This window comes from Plectrocnemia conspersa, unplaced genomic scaffold (genome assembly GCF_051122295.1).
Source record: "Plectrocnemia conspersa isolate PC_06_02 unplaced genomic scaffold, ASM5112229v1 ptg000008l, whole genome shotgun sequence".
Lineage (NCBI taxonomy): Eukaryota > Metazoa > Arthropoda > Insecta > Trichoptera > Polycentropodidae > Plectrocnemia > Plectrocnemia conspersa.
Genome location: NW_028277172.1, coordinates 6,671,614 through 6,692,006, shown reverse-complemented (window position 1 = coordinate 6,692,006; position 20,393 = coordinate 6,671,614). Strand labels below are relative to the sequence as shown.

The 20,393-nt window shown below is 26.1% G+C and overlaps 1 protein-coding gene across 1 annotated transcript in view; it reads right to left on the bottom strand.

Annotated features, from left to right (window-relative positions):
* Window positions 1-8,062, bottom strand: part of LOC148232834 (uncharacterized) — a 248,966-nt gene extending 240,904 nt beyond the window's left edge. Inside the window, exons 1-2 of the mRNA XM_088190570.1 lie at window positions 7,975-8,062; window positions 6,606-6,728 (exon numbers count right to left, since the gene is read on the bottom strand). The gene's annotated coding sequence lies outside the window, so the exon portion shown is untranslated. The remainder of the gene's footprint in view (window positions 1-6,605; window positions 6,729-7,974) is intronic.
* Window positions 8,063-20,393: the final 12,331 nt, after the last annotated feature.

The window sequence follows — 20,393 nt, the reverse complement described above, 5'->3', positions numbered from 1 at the left end:
ATTTAATATTAAAGAAATAATTCACGTACTTTTTAATATAAATCATTACCAGATGTTATTTATAATTAAATATGCAAAGCGAATAACGGTGTAAGTCGTAAATACATATGTAAATAGTCAACTTTACAGGAAGTAAAAAATTCGCTTACAGATTTACATACGTTTATTTTTGGATTTTTGTAATAATATATTTCACAGTTTATTCATGAGAAATTTTTTTCATACTTAACTAGTATCTATATAGCACGATATTGGATTTTGTCAACAATGTACATTTTCAATTCTAGAATAACGTAAGTTATGATGTTGTAACGTTGTTTCACTGTATGAAAGTAACTACTTATGGATCATTTATAACGTTTGTAGAAAACTTATCTATTATAATATCTTTATGAATATAGTGGTCTTTTAAAAAGATTTAATAAATAAAATTGACAAAAAATATTTAAAAACGATAAAAATATTTTAGGAAACAGCAAATTTAAAACTATAAATTTTTTTTATATATAATATTTTTTTATTTTCCGGTAGATATTTTGCTAATTCTAGTTTATTTTTATATTATATAGAAGTTGGTTGTAATTGCAGAATCACTCATATAACATTATTCAAGCAAAATCTCAATTCAGATGTCGCATATTAAATTGTATACTTAATCCAATAAAATAATATATTATTTATATATCAAGTTATAAAAATCTTATTAGTTAAAACATATGGATTATCTATGACACTTATTTTACCTTTTGCATTTTAGAATAGACAAAGATGAATAATTTAATAATTTTCTAAGCAAAAAATGTTAATAAACAAATATTTTTAGAATATGTTTTTTAATAATTTTTAACTAAAACTAGTGCTATTTACTTACAACTTATTATTTTATTCCGATAGATACTTAAACTAAGCAATAATATTTTTAGGCTGAAAATTTAAAATATATAAGTGTTTAGAAAAAAACTTTCTTAAACCTGAACTAAAAAAATCACCACATATTAATTTAATCACAGTAAAAGTAGCACGATCACATTAATATATATTGTGTAAAATAAATCACATAAAGTACTAAATCTTTATTTTTAAGTAAATTGAGCTCAAGTTAAAAAATCATATGTAATTTTTTTTTAATTTTTGCATAACAATAATTTAATCCATTTCACTATTTTTAAGAATTGTATGGATTTTTAAGTTTATTGCTTAGGTTTAGCAGTGTTTTTATCTTGTAAGTTTTTAAATAAATTATTAATAAAAAAAGGAGTATATCATAGATTATGAATTGTTTATATGTTATATAAATTGGTAAAATTTCGGGAAAAGGATACGAAACATTTTTAAACATTTTTTTTTATTGTAATGGTGTGACAGTAGTATTAATATATCTACTTGTTTTTTCACAAATGTAAATTTTTTTTTATGGTTTAAAAATGCTTTTTTAGTAGATTAAATTTTGATAAATTTCCATACTGTTTTTCAAAATCCTTTTAGAATTCACGCTCTAAAGTTTTTCACATGTTATCGATGAAATATTTTATTAAAAAAATATCTTCAATAAAAGTTTGAAAAATGTTATTCTTTAAGAGTAAATATTTTTTTTATGTAATAATAATCTGTTTATAATTTTAATATGAATTAGGCTTTTTATTGAAAGAATATATTTATTTATAAAATAAATGGTTAAACACATTATACTGTTTATTATATTTGTAAAGCTTACTTTCTTGAGTTCTTAAATATTTTTTTTTGTGTATTTAAAAAATTCCTAATAAAAATTTCAATATAAAAGTTTAAGAGTTATTAATAGATTTTCAAAGTTAAATTATATACTTTTAACATTTTGGTAAAATGTGTATAATTTTACATTTTTTTAGACTTTATAAATATTTTTTCAAATTAGTTATTAATAATATTAACATATTTATTCGTTTTATATATTTTACTATTTTTTGATTTTTCAGAAAAAGTTTTTAATCCCGTAGCATTTTATTAAAATGTTTATAATTTAATAATACTAAAAAGTTATAGGTTTTACTACTAGTATGTTATTTATTTTTCTACCATTCTCTACATATGTGTTTAATTGTATATTTTGCTAAATTTGATAAATTAGGTTCACTGATTATATAATTAATAATAAAAATAAATATTTACTGTTTTTTACAAATAAAATGCATATTCTTTTATATTTTCAAATTTTTCTTCTAAGTATGTATTTTATAAATTCTAAATAAAAAAATTACGTAAATGCTTGAAAATATTGGTAATAAATTTTCTAGTCTGTTTTTTATTTTTCTTACATTTTGATATATATTATATAATTTAACTTATTTCTGAATTTATAATAAATAGATTTCTCATATGTAAAATTAATATAATTAATATATTTAATGTTTACATACATTTCACTGTTTTCAGATTTTTTTTTAATATTTCATAAATATGTATTATAATGTTTCTATGCGAGCTAAGCAAATATTAATAATAGATTTTCTACGTTTGTTTTTTTTCCTTAAACATTTTGATAAGTATTTAATCATTCCCATTTTTTCTAAATTTTCCAAATTAGTTTTTTTAATTATATAATTGTCTACACATATAATGCTTATAATATAGGGACACGGTCAATTGGGCGACGGCGATTGGGCGACGGTCAAATGGGCGATGCAAAATGGGCGACGGACAAATGGGCGATGGTCTTTTGGGCGACGGTCTTTTGGGCGATACAATAATAATGCATTACAAATAAATGTGATGCAAATCATGATCTTATAATTAATTAAATAATTACCATAATTTAATACATATTAAAATATATATATACATATACGTAAATACGAAATATTTATTTATTTATTTATTAAAATTATAACCATCGTGACCTGACAGGCAAACCTAATGCGTCACGATAGTCATATATATACATATACGTAAATACGAAAATATAAGTAATATTTTTTAGAAAATAATTAAAAGATCAAAACATTATTCGGTCTAAACAAAATATAATATACCTACATAAGATATATGTATATATTTACTTATCATTTGTGCTTATTTAATCATAAAATATCACTTAAACAGTTTGATTTTTTTATTCAAGAATTTAAGAGAGTTATCCGATATCATAAAACACTTTTTTTTTGCAATTTTATTATAAATACCTACTTGATAAATGTTTATAGTGGGTCCTTACGCGATTTTTTTTTATATTTTGAGCCTTGGAAACTACTGTGAAAACAAACTTTTGGAATTTCCAAAAATCGCATATTTTACACTTATCTATTTTAAATTAAATAGGATAGTTGTATATAAATATAATAACAGAACTAGCGCTGATAAGTGTTTTTCGTAGATTTTGCCCTTTACGCGATTTTTTTATGTTTTGAGACTTATAGATTACTGTAAGAACAATCTTTTGGAATTTCCAAAAATCGCATATTTTACCGTTATCTATTTTTACCTGGATAGGGTAGTTATAGATTATTTTATAGATTGTTTATCGTGAATTTGCCCTTAACGCGAATTTTTTTTATGTTTTGCGCCTTGGAAATTAGTGTGAGAATAAACTTTGGGAATTCACAAAAATCGCAAATTTTACAGTTATCTATTTAAAACTAGATAGGGTTGTTATATATAAATATAACAACCCATAACTAGCGCTCAGTATACTTTTGAATTTTGACTGAAAACGTTCGCAAAAAGTTTCGTTGAGTCTTTGAAAAGTATTTTTGCCGTGATTTTAAAACACTTTGTCACAGTGTCATTGTGTTTTTGGTAAAAAAAATCAGTACAGCAAGAAAATAAGTACGTATCTTTTTATTCACATGTGGGCTATATTTCATGTGTTATTTATAGATAATTGTTTTTTATAGATCATTGTTGAGAACGACCAATTTGAGTTAACACAATTTATATTCTTCATAAATGGATAATTCAGGCATATTAAGTTAAAAAGACAAGAAAAAATATGTTTGGAATGGATATCTTTATAAAAAGAATAGACCAAATAATTTTTATAAAAGTTTTAAGGTACAATAGAGAAAATATCATAGAATATTTACGTGGTATTGCATATAATTATAATATGAGTTAATAATTTAAAAATAAAATTGTTTTTCATTTAATATACTTTTTCGTTTTAATGTATATTTTATAAATATTTACAATAAAGCAAAGCGTGCAAGTGTTTTTTAATTTCTGTCGCCCATATGACCGTCGCCCAAATAACCATCGCCCAATTGACCGTCGCCCAATTGACCGGAATCGCCCATTTGTCCGTCGCCCAATTGTCGCGTACCGATAATATATTATAGATTTGACTAGTAATTACGATTGTAAAGCTTACATTTTTATGTCTTTCAGACTCCAATATAAAATATCATATAAAAGTTTAAGAGTTGTTGATATTAGACTTTTGCGATACGTTTATGCTTTTTAATGTTGATTTTTAATAATGTTTTTATTAATTTTACTTTTTTCAGAAAATATTTCTTGTTTAATATTTTTTGAATCTGTAATTTAATGTATTTTTATTATCACTTCTCTTTTATAATTTATATATTAGTACAAACACGGAATCTAACGATAATTTAGAATAAATTCTTAATTTTTATTGTTTAATTATTTATATTTTATATTATTTAAACATAAAATTAGATTTATTTATTATACAGCATTTTAATAATAAATTTTTGAAAACATCGCTATCTGAATTTTTATATGATAACCTATATATTATTACACTATAGTACATATGTAAACTATATCTAAATTGAACGTAAATCATTAAAATGGGTTAGAAAATATGTATAAATTAATAGTTGTAGATAACTTTTTTAAAAGGATTAGTTGCCAATATAAAATTTATGGTATATTATTTAAACAATTAAAATAAAAAGCACAAAATTAAAACTTAAAAAGCAATAAAGAATAGTACTATTTTGCCTTATTTCAATTAGTGTGATATTAAATTGTACAATATATGTTTTTGAAATAAGATAATACGTTGGTTAAAATGTTATAAAACTAATTTAAAACACATATAGATTTAATAGTCTAGTAAGAATTATAAAATAAAGTTTGAAAACCTTGAAAGTTCGAGAACTATTAAAAATCAATATTGGTTTTATTATTTATTGCGTACAATAAGTAACATGCTAACTTTCAGTACATTAAAAAACTTAGCTATAGTATTGTATTATTTTAAATGAATTAAACAATGATATATATGCCTTATTACTAAGGTATTACGTTGCAATAATAAATAGAATATTAAAATGATTAGAAGTTCAAGAAATTTAAGTATAATTTATTTATATAATATACAACATATTATTGAATCAAAATACTTTAATTAGCATCGAATATTAAATAAATATGTTTATATAAAGAAAAATTATAATAGTAATATATTGCTTAATTTTAACTATTGTTCAATGATATTATAAATGCTTAATATATCAGATAAATTGCAATAAAAAAATTAAAAATACAGATTGACTAGTTGAAGAACTAAACATAAAATATTTAAATATTTTGATATTATTTAAAATCGAAGTACTTTAATTAGTAATAAATAATAAATAATACTAGTTTTAAACATATAAGATCTCTGTGAGCTCATATAGCATTTTAGAAAATATTCAATACCTACTAAGCTTAATTTTAAATAATTATTATAATATTCATCCGTGAGATTAGGGAAATCTAGATGAACCCAATTGTAATTATCAATTAGAATTATAATTATTTAATATTCACTAATTTTGATCTCCAAGATATGATAGAAATTTAAAAACACTAAAGTCCTTATGGGATTTGAACCCAGGCAATATTCAGCGACTTATAAAACTGGTCTATTGTGCTGGAAAATAGATGTTATTATTGTTAATTGCTTTTAGATTAAAAACAAAGTATTAAAGGGGTGATATTGATAAAAATGGGTAACTATATGTAAATATGATTTTGGTAACAGTTAAGTTTTGAGAAATATCTGCAAAAGTAAATTTTAGACTTTTAAAAGAAAATATAAAAATACCTAAGACATAAGTTAAAATATTATGAAATTTATTATTTTAAACTTTTTGCTGCTACATTTTACAAAAAGCTTATAAAAATGTACAGTAAAAAATTATTTACATTTTTTTTATAATACAGAAATATGTTAATCAAATTGGATTATTAACGTCTTTCTTATAAAATTGGAGTGAAAGATTATTTTTTAATGCAATCAAAATATATGTTTCTTTTTGTATAGAAGTTATACAATTTCTATTTAATTCTTATCAAATTAAATCTTGCGTCTGGAGAGTTAAAATTATTTCAATTATGTAATTTCCGATGAATTGCTGTAGTTTTAATTTTAGTTAAAGTAATGAAAATATTTCATAGAAGTCGTACAACTTTAATCAGTCGTTCTAGCGTGAATTACATTCTAAGAAATATAATATTGCCAAAGACGTTTGTGTAATATATGAAGTGAATGACGCGAAAGACTGAAAAAAGAAAACATTTTATTTTCACCGTTTAACTGCGCAGTCACGAGAGAGAAAAGGTCAAATAAAATATTTGACTGTAGATCAAAAGGGAGCAATAACAAGTTTTTTTACCTTTTGCACAGGATCGTATTTTCACCATCAAACGGGATTGTGTTTCAATAAAACTGATACTATTTTACACAACACGGTAACAAAATTATGTAAATGTATACATCTCTTTTACGACAACCGATCCTAAAATAAATTATTAAAAAATCCCTTAAGGCGTTTATGTGATAAATTTATTTTTATATTAGATAACAATTATCGCACAATCACTTTGAATTTTATATTAAATATTAATGCGACTCAACGTCGGAGAATAATTAATTTACGCCTCTTGTACCACATTTTTTATTACGGAGATAAAAATACGTAAGGAATATAAAAAAAATAATATTACGCAGAGTTTGCGGAACAAAAAATAACATAGATCATAAATTTAATTCGCAATAAAATGTATAATATGTAAAAAAATAATAAAAATGTAGGCTTCATAAATTTGCAAAAATAATCCAATTCTCTCCGCTCTGTTGATGACACATAGTTTATTTCACTTTACGTTTTATATCATTATAATTGGATTTTTGAAATATATATTTATGTATACAAACATGTTTTATATTTTTTAAAAACACTTTTTTGCTACAAATTTTGGTACGAAAATAACTTTCTGATCTTAAATCTACATAGTTTTAATATATGAACGATGTAGAATTTCTTAAGTTTAGTTAAAACTAATTTAGTATAAGTCACCCATTCCTAACTAAAATAATAATTTCCAAATCTCATGATGTAGGAATGATAATAAAAAATACGACACAGTTTTTATGTGTATTTTGTTATGGTTAGGTTATGCCAAAAAAAGCAAAGCAGCTATTTAAATATTATTAGTAAAATATTTTGATAAGGCAAATGCAGCACAAGAAGTAGTGCTAAATAATAAAATTGACTATAAATTAGAAAATAGTATATATGATAGTATGTATTGTCATTGAAAAGTAACTATAAAATCATCATTGGCAAACACATATTAGAGCTTCACAATTAATATTGCTGAAATAGTTTTTATTATAGAAATCTTTACGCACTTACAATAAATAATTAAATAATCATGAAAATATAAGCACTGATATTTTTTAATGATATAGAAAATATACAATATTTTTTTTTTTAACGAAAAGCTTAAAGTTTTCAATGTTAATATTATAAGATTGATTTGGAATTTTATAAATAAAATAAAAATTTGACTTTTGTATTTATATAAACTAATGACCAATTTAAAATCAGAATTTAATAAAAAAAACATTTTTTGTAGCATAAAAGTACAAGAACTGCTCCATGAAAAAAGATTTACCTATTTGTATTTATAAATATATATTTAAAAAGATTGTTAAGCACTTATGATTTTAATTATTATTATTCAATAAATTTGCATTACTGTTTAATGTTAAAATATTAGTTCGTAGCGCGTAGAACTTTCGTAGCGGCCGTAGCCGACGTCGTAGCACGCGACCGAAGCGCTTGGCGCTCGTAGCACAACTGGGGTTGATCGTAGCTAAGGGGTACCCAACCCCCATCGCACAGAGAGCTTCATAATATTTCAGGAATATGTATATAAAATTCTTCGGGTGCATTTAATATGCAGATTACGTGTGCGTGGCTGGGAGATTATCATAAGCTTTATGGTCGGTGTTGATTTCATTTAAAACGTGCCGAGTTATAAATATGTTTTGAAATTGTAATGTGTTTGGGTTGGTAATAAATCGGCTGTTTGTTTTAATTTAAAAAAAATCATAAATTATATTTTATGAATAAATAATCCAACTAAATGTTTAAAATAAGTGGTAGGCAATCTTGAGAATTGAAAATAAAATAATGTGTACAGAAAGCTTTTGATTAAGTATCAGGTTGTTTTATAAGTCTTTGCGTCCTTTAAGGTCCGGATTAAATGACTTAAAAATTAAAAGATATAATATTTTTACTAATTAGTATATTCATCATATTTTTGTACAATTATTCAATATTTTTTTATATATCTGATTCGAAAAGTAATGTATTTTTCGAAGCTATAAATTCATTAATGTATTTTTTTTATATTCGCTTTTATAAAATATTTTTTTAAACTTTAAACTGTTGCAAAGATCTAATTAGATAATACAATATCTGAAAAATACGGTGAGTGAGGAATGAGTTTCTAAGAAAATCTATTGATTTTTCTCATCGTCTTCTTGGATACATGAGGGCGAGCGCCGTCTTGGTGTAAAATTATCCTTATTTAAATATTAAAGTAAGGTCTTTTTATGGTCTAAGTTGCTTTTAAACAAATTAGCAGAGCACACTATGTGTATTTCGTAATTGTTTGTCCATAATACAATAACTCATAGGGAATTAATTTCATCATATCCCACCAAATGCATTCCATTATATTATTTCGGTGTAATCCTGTTCTCGGGGTTGATTGGCATCTAACCACTTCTTTTTACGTCGCATATTAAAGTAAAAAATCCAATTCTTATCTTTTGTGAAAATTTGATTGAAAAAATATTTTTTTTCTAGGATTTGTTGCGCGAGATTTTGCTCATATAATTTATCAGATACCAATATTTTGCCAATAAGCATATTTTCTATTTTTTTAATGTCTGTGAACTGATGTAAGCGACACGTTTTGTACTAGTTTCTGTATCGTTAATCTCGGACCTGCTTAGATGGCAGCCCTAATACCCTCACTAACAACCCCTAAAGACTACCAAATTTTTTGATTAATATTTAAAAATTTTTAAATTTAGTGGCATCCTTCTTTATTTCATTGCAGATGTTTTTAAATGCCATTGTCGCATAAAGAAACTCATAAAATATAATATAGCTCAATTGGAATATTTAAATTGTAGTTCCGTTGTTGATTTAGGGTTGAACATATCGAAACATATTATATCCCGTTAATAAATAGCATCAATTAAACGACCACTATTAACAAACTTGAAATGAATAGTAAAAGTGTCGTTATTGTATAAAAAGCTATATATTTTTTTAAATGTAAGAAAAAAAACGCAAAGATTTTTGGGACAACTATAAATAGTAGTACATATTTTTCTATTAAAACAATATTCAATTAGATCGAAATTTAATATCGTGTGTCTTACCGAATTGTTTATTATTATTTTTTCGAGTACCGTCACATTTTAAAGTATTATAGTAGCCGACTAAATACTAAACAGTATTAGTTACAAGTAAGCATACTATTAAATAAATAGCAAAGTTTTATTTGCAAAATTGATTTTTATTTATAAAAAAATAATAAGTATTAAGGGATTGTATTCATATTGTATATCAATCTAGCAACAGTTGGATAAATTTTTATTTAACATATTGTGTATTCATTTTTTTTAAGCAACTTGACCACCATAATAAATATTTTAAAAAATGAATACGGTTATAGTGCGCACCTAAATTAGATTATTATTCATTGCTATCACTTAAATATCATTGTGCTTGAAAACCTAGTGACAAATCTGTATGGCTCCTGCATATGAAGCATCCTTGTCGCGACGGATAAGACTAAGGGATGCGATCGCGGCTCTCTATTTTTTTCTGACACTGCGATTGGGTTATTTTAATTTTAGGATTTAAATGTTTTTTTTTTAAATAGACAAATTATAAAATATTTTAATAATACATTTATTACGTTATAGTACAATAATGAATAAACATTATCAGTGAATATCTAATAGAAAGGTTGTACTTTCATTTCTTCCGCAAAAATAACAAAAATCAGGAAAATAACTTGTTAACGCTAACCATAAATAATATTCTGTATGACTATTCATAAAAGTTACGCGATTTTTGTGTTTTATTATTTCAAGGTACGAAAATGCTAATTTAAAACACAAAATTAAATATTCACAGATTCTTCTTAAATTTGGATCTGTAGGATTTAACTTCGTGTTATGGTTTTCCTGGCTTCGGAATCATTATTACTTCTATCTTTCATGCTGTATGTTTTAATATAAACACTGTGTAAATTATGTTAGTTCAACTATTGCCGTTTTGGAAGCTTCTTCATAATTTCGCTATATCTTTGTTACGCATTGCGGAATTAATTTTTGCTTCTCATGGCTTCAATTTTGATTTTTATTTAACACAGATATTCTATGGCGTAGATATTTTTGAGGTATTCATCATGGCAGCCGGTCAAAAGAGCGTGCGTCAAATGAGCGCCGTCATATAAGCGCTGCGTCATAAGAGCGTTTACCAAAGTAGCGCTATCACAAAATAGCGTGCGTCAAATGCGCAGAGAGTCATATGAGCGCTTAAAAAAAGAGAGCACGTCATAAGAACGCAAAAACAACTTGATATATATCAAGTAATGAATATTTTAGGAATTATCTAAACAAAATATAAGTAATTGTGAGAAATTTACTAAGAATTAAAATTCACGAGATATAGGCGGTAAAATTAGTATTTTATATGCCAGAGCGCAATGACGATTAAAATAATTAAACAATAAAAATATTATTATTAATTAATTATTAAGTACATACGAAAGTATGGCCCCCCATCCCCATACATGCGATATATGCATATCAGTGTCATGCGGTAACTTTGAAACAGGGCATGCAGTTAGGGGGGATAGGAACAAAAACTATATTTTTAAATTTATTACAATTTAAATGAAGCTCGTAAAAAGCACGAATGCTCTCAACCTCACATATGCGCTACTATACAATTTAAAAAAAATAGTAAAGAAAATCTTATCGAAGATTTCTTCAGTGCTCAATTTAAGGCAAATGTTGAATAAAATAATAAAAAAGTTACTGCAAACAGATATATTTTCAAACTAATTGACGTGATTTGCTTTTTATTTAAACAAGAACTTTCTTTTCAAGGACACTCTGAAAATATACTGATTATATAATGCGGTTATTGCTGACTTTTGTAAGAAGGAGCGTCGAATAAAATTAATTTTCAATAAAATAAATACATACTATGTTTATAAAATAAAGAAAATAAATATCAAAATATAGTTTTGTTCAGCCCCCCCTAGCCCCCATATTATCAATATGTAATAAAAGTATATTTTTTTTAACTATTTTCAACGAAAAAACGTCATTTGAAAATGTCGTAAATTTGGCACATATAAATTAGATTTAAATAATATAAAACTTGTAATCATCGACATTATACTTTTAGAAGGTCAACAAGTCAACAACAAAGGTGACCTTCGTGTCACTCTCGCATTAAAATATTAAAAATAAACAAACAACTTGCATTAAGATAATTGGAATTGGAGATAAATATTTTAAAAATAGACAAATTGTCAACCTTCGATAAAAAATATTTTTTTTTGTAATCTGAGATGCACGACATTTTAATCGTTATGGTTTATATGAACATAACAGAAGCATAACCTTGAACTCGTTTGAACTTGTTTATGCATCTCGAAATATTTAAAAAAAATTCAGTAGCTATATGACATTAGTCATTAACGGTCGTGTTACATTTTTCTCGAATAAGTGTTTTCGTTGATATTTTTTATAATAATATGCCTTTCGATGTTTTTAATTAGCAGTGCATTATAAAGTGATTTCAATTCATTTTAATTACCAGTGTAATTTAGTGTATGTGTTAGAATTAAGCAGTGTATACAAAAAATTAGTGTTTATAATAGTGTTTATAGCTAAAATTTGAGTGTTATACACACAATATATTGTTGCTATGCAAAGTCGTTGCATCAGAGTGCAACCGACGCGAGGCGAGGCGTCGCTTCTACCGCGTCTTTTCCACCGCGTCCCTTCCACTGCGGAGTGACGCCGAAGTCGCGTGGCCCGTGAGGATATTTACAATTGTAGGCATCATAATCCGGTTGACAAGGTAATGTCTTTCTAATTTTGTAGTAAGTCGACATCGTATTCCAAGCGTTGCACTCAAAACTTGAAATGCATTTAATGGCTTTGTGTGGGAGCTAATTTTGCCATTTTCAATTTATTAATGGTAAAAAAACACATTTTATTAATATTGAATTTTCAACTTATGCAAATAACTCAATAATCTTCAATTTACGAGTGTAAGTTTATTGTAAAATTATTCATCAGAACATGGCCGGATCGAGCGGTTTTAAGACCGCGCATAACGCGATACTTGACAATTATTGGTCTTAAACTGATTTTTTCCTTCAAAGGGTATCTATATTTTTATGATATGGGATGAAACGGGATTATATGCTCTAATTTTGCATAATTCTCACTTAATATTGTGTGTCTGTTATGAAATAAAAGGATTAGAAAAACAGAGCGAGAAGCAAGCAGAGCTCGCTATTTCGCTCGCACTAAAGAAATCAGCGATTGACAACTATCGATCTGGGTATCGACATATTTAGCGGCAACTCAAATAATAATATTAGTCTTTTCGAGCTAGTAAATTACTAAGTCGCGTAAAACAGAATTAGTAATCTGTGTTTTAATTATTTATAAATACATATATTTATTTATTTTTAGAAATTATCCATATAATTACGAATGACGATATAATAATGGATGTTAAGGAAAGTGACCAGGAATTTAATATTAACTGTGTTATTATTACTGTGATTGTAATAGTAGTAGGAATGATATCTAACTACTGAGAGGCCGTATACCTGCACTATTATACGCATTCATTGCAAGTTGAGTCGATAATTATTTGTCAATTTAATGAAACATTACAGAACAAATGTAATGATAAATTTAAAATCAGCGTTTAATTTTAGTACAAAATATATAAGTATATCGTACGTATGTGAATGGGGAGCCATACTTTCGTATGTACGTAATAATTAATAAATAATAATGTTTTCATTGACAAATCATTTTAATCGTTAATACGCTCTGGCACATAAAATATTAATTTTACCGCCTATGTTTCGTGAATTTTTATTCTTTGTAAATTTTTCACAATTTACCTATATTTTGTATACATCATTCCTAAAATATATATTATTTAATTTTCTTCAAGCATTTTTGCGCTCTTATGACGTGTTTTTTTTTGTCAAACGCTCATATGACTGTCTGCGCATTTGACGCACGCTATTTTGTTACAGCGCTACTTTGGTAAGCGCTTTTATGACGCAGCGCTTATAATGCAGCGCTCTTTTGACACACACTCATTTGTCCGCGCTTATTTGTGACGTTGCCATTTAGTCTCATTGCTTACGGAAACTTTGATTTGAGCTCTTCTATTTGCTTATGTGCTTTGATAAGTGCTGCTTTTAATTGTACATGTGATGCTTCATTATTTTCTATCATCGATACGTTTATGTATACATTATATACACTGTTTACAATATTATATTAAATTTATTCACACTATATTTATAAAAAATTATATCTAAATAGTAAATTCATTTTAGAATTACTGTCTATAGTTATTGTTACGGTTTTTGTTATGTTTGTTTTGATACTGATTTGTAAAAATGGAGTTTAATAATAATTAACGTAAAACAAACCGAGAGCCTGCGGACTGCGGACATCCAAATAAACGTCAAGGACTTCATATACTTTGGAACCCTGGTAGCAGCTAAAAATTATGTCAGTAATGTCAGAAAATAAATGCTATTTTAGCTGAATAACACAAATAAAATCATAAACGCTACCTCGTCACACAAAAATATTAATTTATAAGACTTTGATCGGACTAGCGCTGACGTGTCGAAGATCGGCCGGAAGACTAAGACTTCAGTGGTTGCATGATGTTACGAAAGATGTTAGTGCACCTAAAACCAACAACTAGAGAATACAGGCAAAGGTTCGAAAGAGCTAGAGAAAATTCTTGGAGAGGGCAAAGACCCATTTTGGGTTGTTGGGATAAAAGTGAATAAATAAATAGCTTGCCAACGATTATTATTAGTCAATGCAAAAAAAGAGGTTTAAGTCTTTTTATAATAAATTTACAGGAAACCTTAATTTAGAAAACCCGGACTTTAAATCTATGTACTTTTATGGGCAATACTATTATATGTTTATTTTAACGATTTATCAAGTACTTTGTTATGAATCATCGAGCAGCAATTGAGATTACTATGTCAACGCACTTCCACTTTACACAAAATGCCCGCTAAATTAGTTATTTATTCGACAATTATTTTCGCAGGTGAGATTCCGGATCGACAACGCGCCCGAGTGCTTAAGTCAATTTGCGAAGGGATTTCCAGCGGGAGAGAATATTTTGTTTCTGCCGAATGCGGCTCTGCCCTGCTGTTTACAGCTGGAGGTACGAGCGTATTAACAACTAAATTAAAGGTAAGGCAACCTCTCTCCTCACCTTCATTATGAGATTATGCTTTGTGAAATAATTTATTCAACCTCCCCCGAAAACTCCTTACGTAGGGGTGGTAAAATCAAAAGCCGTAACGAATCACCACTCTCCACCCTCGGGGTGTTTTCTTTGCAACCGATCCGCTGAGAATTTCGTTAATTATTTAGCAATAATAGCGGTGATGTTCGGTGGAGCAACGATCGAGACTTGGTCTCCTTTTACAGCGAAAGACAAAGGACGTCTCTTGGTCGATGGACGAAGTTGATAAATATCCTGTATGTGTGATAATTAGAAACTAACCTTATTATATTGAGATGATGTGAAAACTGAGACTCTGGTTAGTAATAATTAATACAGTTATTATATTAGGTCATTTATTATGAAATGTCCGATTTTAAATCATGAGTTTGTTAGAGTATATCTCTATTTTTATGGCCTAAATTTGAAAAAACAAAATTGAGTATCTATGTTTTTATTCACTTAAGAAATTTCCTAAGTTAAAAAAGATTTCATCAACAAGAGCTAACGATTTGGTAATCGTTTTATCTGTTAAGGTACGACTAAAATATTTTTATTAAAGCAAAAATATATTGCTGCAAAATACGATTTATATACATTTATCGTTGTGCATTAAAAAATAATTTAGTTTAAATGTTCGACTTATTTATTTTTATTTTACAAAATTGTAACGATAAATGTCTTTAAAGACATGCGTCATATAAACTTTAAAAAATAAAGTTTTTTTTAATAATTTTTTAACATATAATATTTATAATTCTACATAACATATTAAGTCACGATGGCTTTGATTTAATTTATATAAATTAATAAATTAATTTTATTTAAGTATTAGAATACCAATGAGGCTTATTTAAAATATAAACCCAAATATTTATGAAATGTTAATTTTGTTAATATTATATTATAAATATAATGGTAATCATGTTTTAATTATTATTTATGTAATAATATTCCCGCATTTGCTATATTTTTATACAATTTAATCCAAGCATTTGTATATCAGCAATTACTGAGCTAATGAATATTTTAGCTCACTCCCTATTATGATCCATTTCGAACCCCTAAAATATGCTGGCGTATTAAAAAAAAAGTTATTTTTCATGAGCCCATAAAAAAGTTTATCCATCCTTAGGCTGTATTTCCCAGTCGTAAACTTCATAAAAAAATATACCGCTCATTTATATTTATAAATATGCTCATATTTCTGACATTTTAAAATATTTAATGAGATTATGTGAAATATGTATTTTTATTATAATTAAAAACTTACACTAACAAGGAACCTTTGACACGTTGATAACGAGACAGGGTAAAGGAAATGATCTCGCCTTTGCAGTTCTCGCGCGTTACTTTATAGCTTCCTAGAAACTTACTATCGTATGAAATTTCACCTAGAAGTTGTACTAATCATTAGAGAAAGCTTAGACCAAAAAATAATAAAATACAAAATACTTCTTCATAATATGTATATTAAATATCAATAACAGTCAAGTGTCCTAGTTTGAAAACGTATACGACGCTGGTAATTTAATATGCACTAAATCGTTAATCTCTGGTTAGATGTTTAGTGTTTACAGTGTTAAGTTGGAGATTAAGAACAGATTCGAAACCCTTTGTTAAACTATTTTATCTTAAGGATTATCGAGGATGAGTTGTTGTGCGCTTAATCCACGATCTTAGAAACTTGATCGTAAAATTATTTGATTATTTAATGTTATAATAATTAGTCAACATATAGTATACTCTCAAATAAATTGAAAACTGCTCTTTTGTATCAAATACTCCGTAAAATAATAACTGTACAATTTAAGCGCATTCAATAAAACCTTCTTAAAAAGGGTTTATGAAAATATTTAAACGAACGGAAAAGTGTTTCTGGAAAATGACTGTCGAGCTTGTTTATCAGCTTCCGTTGAACTTTTCAAGAATAATATCTTAAAATTTATAATAATCAAGCAATTGTGTAAATTTATAATATTTTGATAAATTTTAATTAATAATATTATTATTTAGTATTTTTCATATTATTTTAATTAATGGGTAATTATATATATTGTTGAGATTTTGATGATATTTAAACGAGATAATAACAATATTATATTTAATAAAATAATTTAATGTTTATTCATAAGATATACAAAATAAATATTGTAATTTATAATTTAATACAAATAAATAAAGAAATATGTTATTCATTTTCTATTGATCGTTTTTAAAGTGAAATTTGATATGATTTAGTTTAAGTAACTTTTAAAATTATTTTTAAGATAGGATTCACGACTTTTTACAAATAAGTTGCTTTTAAGCCAATTTTAATTTATACAATTAATAGTGCAATAAAGTAAAATTTAACAATAAATTATAAAATAATTATTAATATTTAATCAATTTTTTTTAATAAGATTTTGGTTTGCAGATATTGTATTTCTTGTTAATTTTATATTTTTTATTTTTACATGTAAAATATAAAAAAAAACCTAAATAATAATTTTAATAAAATATATTTTTAAATGCTTTGATATATAGTACATATTTTTTCTGTTTAATAACCTTATTACGTAATGTAGATTTTTATAGTAAAAAGTAAATATTTGCTATTTAAAATGCGTTATAATTTTCTTAATTTTGTTCAGATAACGTTTAAGCAAAAAAACTGCAGTTAGTTTAAAAGTAAGTTATTAAAAACACATATAATAATTAATTTTAAAAGCTTCTGTAAAATGCGCTCCAATTTTTATTGTGTTTAAAGTATTATGAATTAAAATCGCAACAAGAAAAAAGTATAATTAATAAATAATTAGGAAAAAAGTCGAATTTAAAATTAAATATAATTCTTATATATTTTTTACTCTAATTATTAAAAAAAGATTTTTAAAATAGAAGAAAATAAAAAAATTTAGAATTATATTGAATTCATTTTTAGATATTTTATTTTATTATTGGATAAAAGTGACGCTTAATTATATGCAGCAAATTATTGATTTAAATAACAATAACATAAAACCAGACAAACTAACTACTTTCTTAAAATTACTATAATTTTTTATATAATTGTTCTAATTTTAATAATTGCATCATTTTTGAAACCAGTATAAAAATAGTATATATTTGATGAAATTATGTAAATATTTCCGTATTCTTTATTTTAATTTATAAACATGGATTCTTGAACCAAAATAAAAAAAAAAATTATTGATTGCCCTATGATTCATTTTGTAAAAAAAAAAATATTTGCACAAAAATCATCACGATGTAAAAATATTATATTTGTTTCTCGTTTTTAATTTTTCTTCGACTATTTGTTCTATGTGACTTTTTTTATCTAGAGTTCAAATTTTGCTTAGTTTGCGTTTATTTGTAATTTATTTGGTGCTGGATTTAAATATATTGTAAAGTATACCTGTTGTAAAAAACTAAAAACAGTTTGGAAATAAGCGTTTTATTTTAAATCGAGTAATAGCACCAAGTACATTTTTACAAATTATGACTAAAATACACTGAAAGCTTTAAATAAGTTGTAAATTGAATACACCTATCTAGTATTTTAAAATAAATTTAAAAAAAATGATTTTCAAGCACTTTAGAAAACTAATAGTATTAAAAATGATTATTAGAGAAAAAAAAATATTTAAAATAAATATTTTTTATCTGCTGCATTGATTACCAATCAAATTAATATTCCAGTGGTTATTAATCCGCAATGAGTTTTTACGCTGCAGGCTTTGTTACGGAATCGCAGCCAATTAAAATATGAAGCTGCAACTATTTTAACTAGTTTTAAAATTTATTTATTCAAATGATCTTTAAGCTTCTAAGCTTTACCTTAAATTTTAAATAAAATGAAGACTTAGTTGCATCATTTTTGAAACCAGGTTATAAAAATAGTATTAATCGCAGTCAATTAAAATATGAAGCTGCAACTATTTTAACCAGTTTTAAAATCTATTTATTTAAATTAATCTTTAAACTTCTAAGCTTTACCTTAAATTTAAAAAAAAATTAGACTTAGTATCACCAATTTTAAAATAGCGCTTTGAAAGTAGCCCATCTACAATTTTTTCCAATGAATTAAAATTACATTACTAAAATTTATGTATCTTAGTTTGCGCGATACGGGGCTTGCATTCGCCGATTCCATGAATTTTAAATTCCAGGGCCGCACTTGGACTTATAATTTGGGGAGGGGCCTTGCGCGCACCTGCCGCGCCGTTCAGCCTTCGGGCGATGAAAAATATATGCCACAATCGGAAAACCGGTTATGTTTATTGGTTGTAAATCCGGGCGAGCGGGGGCGCATGTGCCCGATCCGGCCCTGACACTCATCCCCGTGTCAATTCTCCTTTTTATTATACACATGCACACGTACAGTGTGTCAAGGAAAATAAATCATACATAAATTATTTAAACAAAAGTATCTTGTTACTATCCACGGACTTCTTTGATAAGTTGTATACACTGCTTAGGTCCTCGAAAGTTGCAAATTTCTTCGATAACATATAATAATAAGTAAATTTCACCATACAATATTTTTGCCATAAAAATAATATGTAAAATTACAAGTTGATAATAAGTCATTACAGTGCAATTTTTATTAATCAAATCAATTTTATTATCTAAAATGTATATTTATTATAAATAACTTACACTTGCAGTATTGAAATATTATTTTTATGATAAAGCTATTATATTATATTTTTCTAAACGCACTGTACATATTCACGAGAGCTCGCATATAATCGGGTACCCCTTAAATAAATATGCTCTTTATTTATTTACAGCCCGGGGCCAATCTCGTTTCCGTACCATGCTTATGCTGCGGCATATGGGCGAACCATCGATGAAAGTGATTACACGATATACACCCCAATTATATGCCATGGTAATACAATCGGTGTTTTATAGACTACCCTGTCGATTTTATGCAAAATTTCGCGTCGCGCTGTAAAATCATAAAATTTAATCGCATTTTTCGCTAAGGGACGCTGCGCGTGTGTTTTAACCCTTTCGGGGGTAGAATTTATCTTGCTCGAGTGTTTGTCGAGTCCAATTTGTTTTGAATAAATTTCGAAAGGCTGGAGATGTTCGAAGTGGAAGTATTGTTAAGTTACGAGTGTTTGGCCATTAATTTGTAACAACCATTCGATTCTATTCAAGGCGCTATATCCAAAACAAATTTTAGGATGTATTAAAAGTTGTTAATTTGTTAAGACACAACAGATAAATTCATAGCAGTCGTTCTTAATTTGGCTGAATTTATTAACGATACTTTTTAAATTATTTTTACAAGTGCCAAATAATATGTTTTTTATTACAAACAACATTGACGTGAGATGTAGCAAAAGCATTTGAAAGGCAGAAGAGGTTGGTGACTATGGAACGACGAGAAAGAAACCCGTGTTGTTCGTATATTAGTGCTTGTGAATATATATTTGAATAAGTATATCAACTTATAACAACTTTGTAGTCATCGAAGCAACGCTGACTATATTAAAGTATTCTTGAATTACATTTTTTGTGTATTAAGGTGACTTTTAAACAAATCAAGAAACA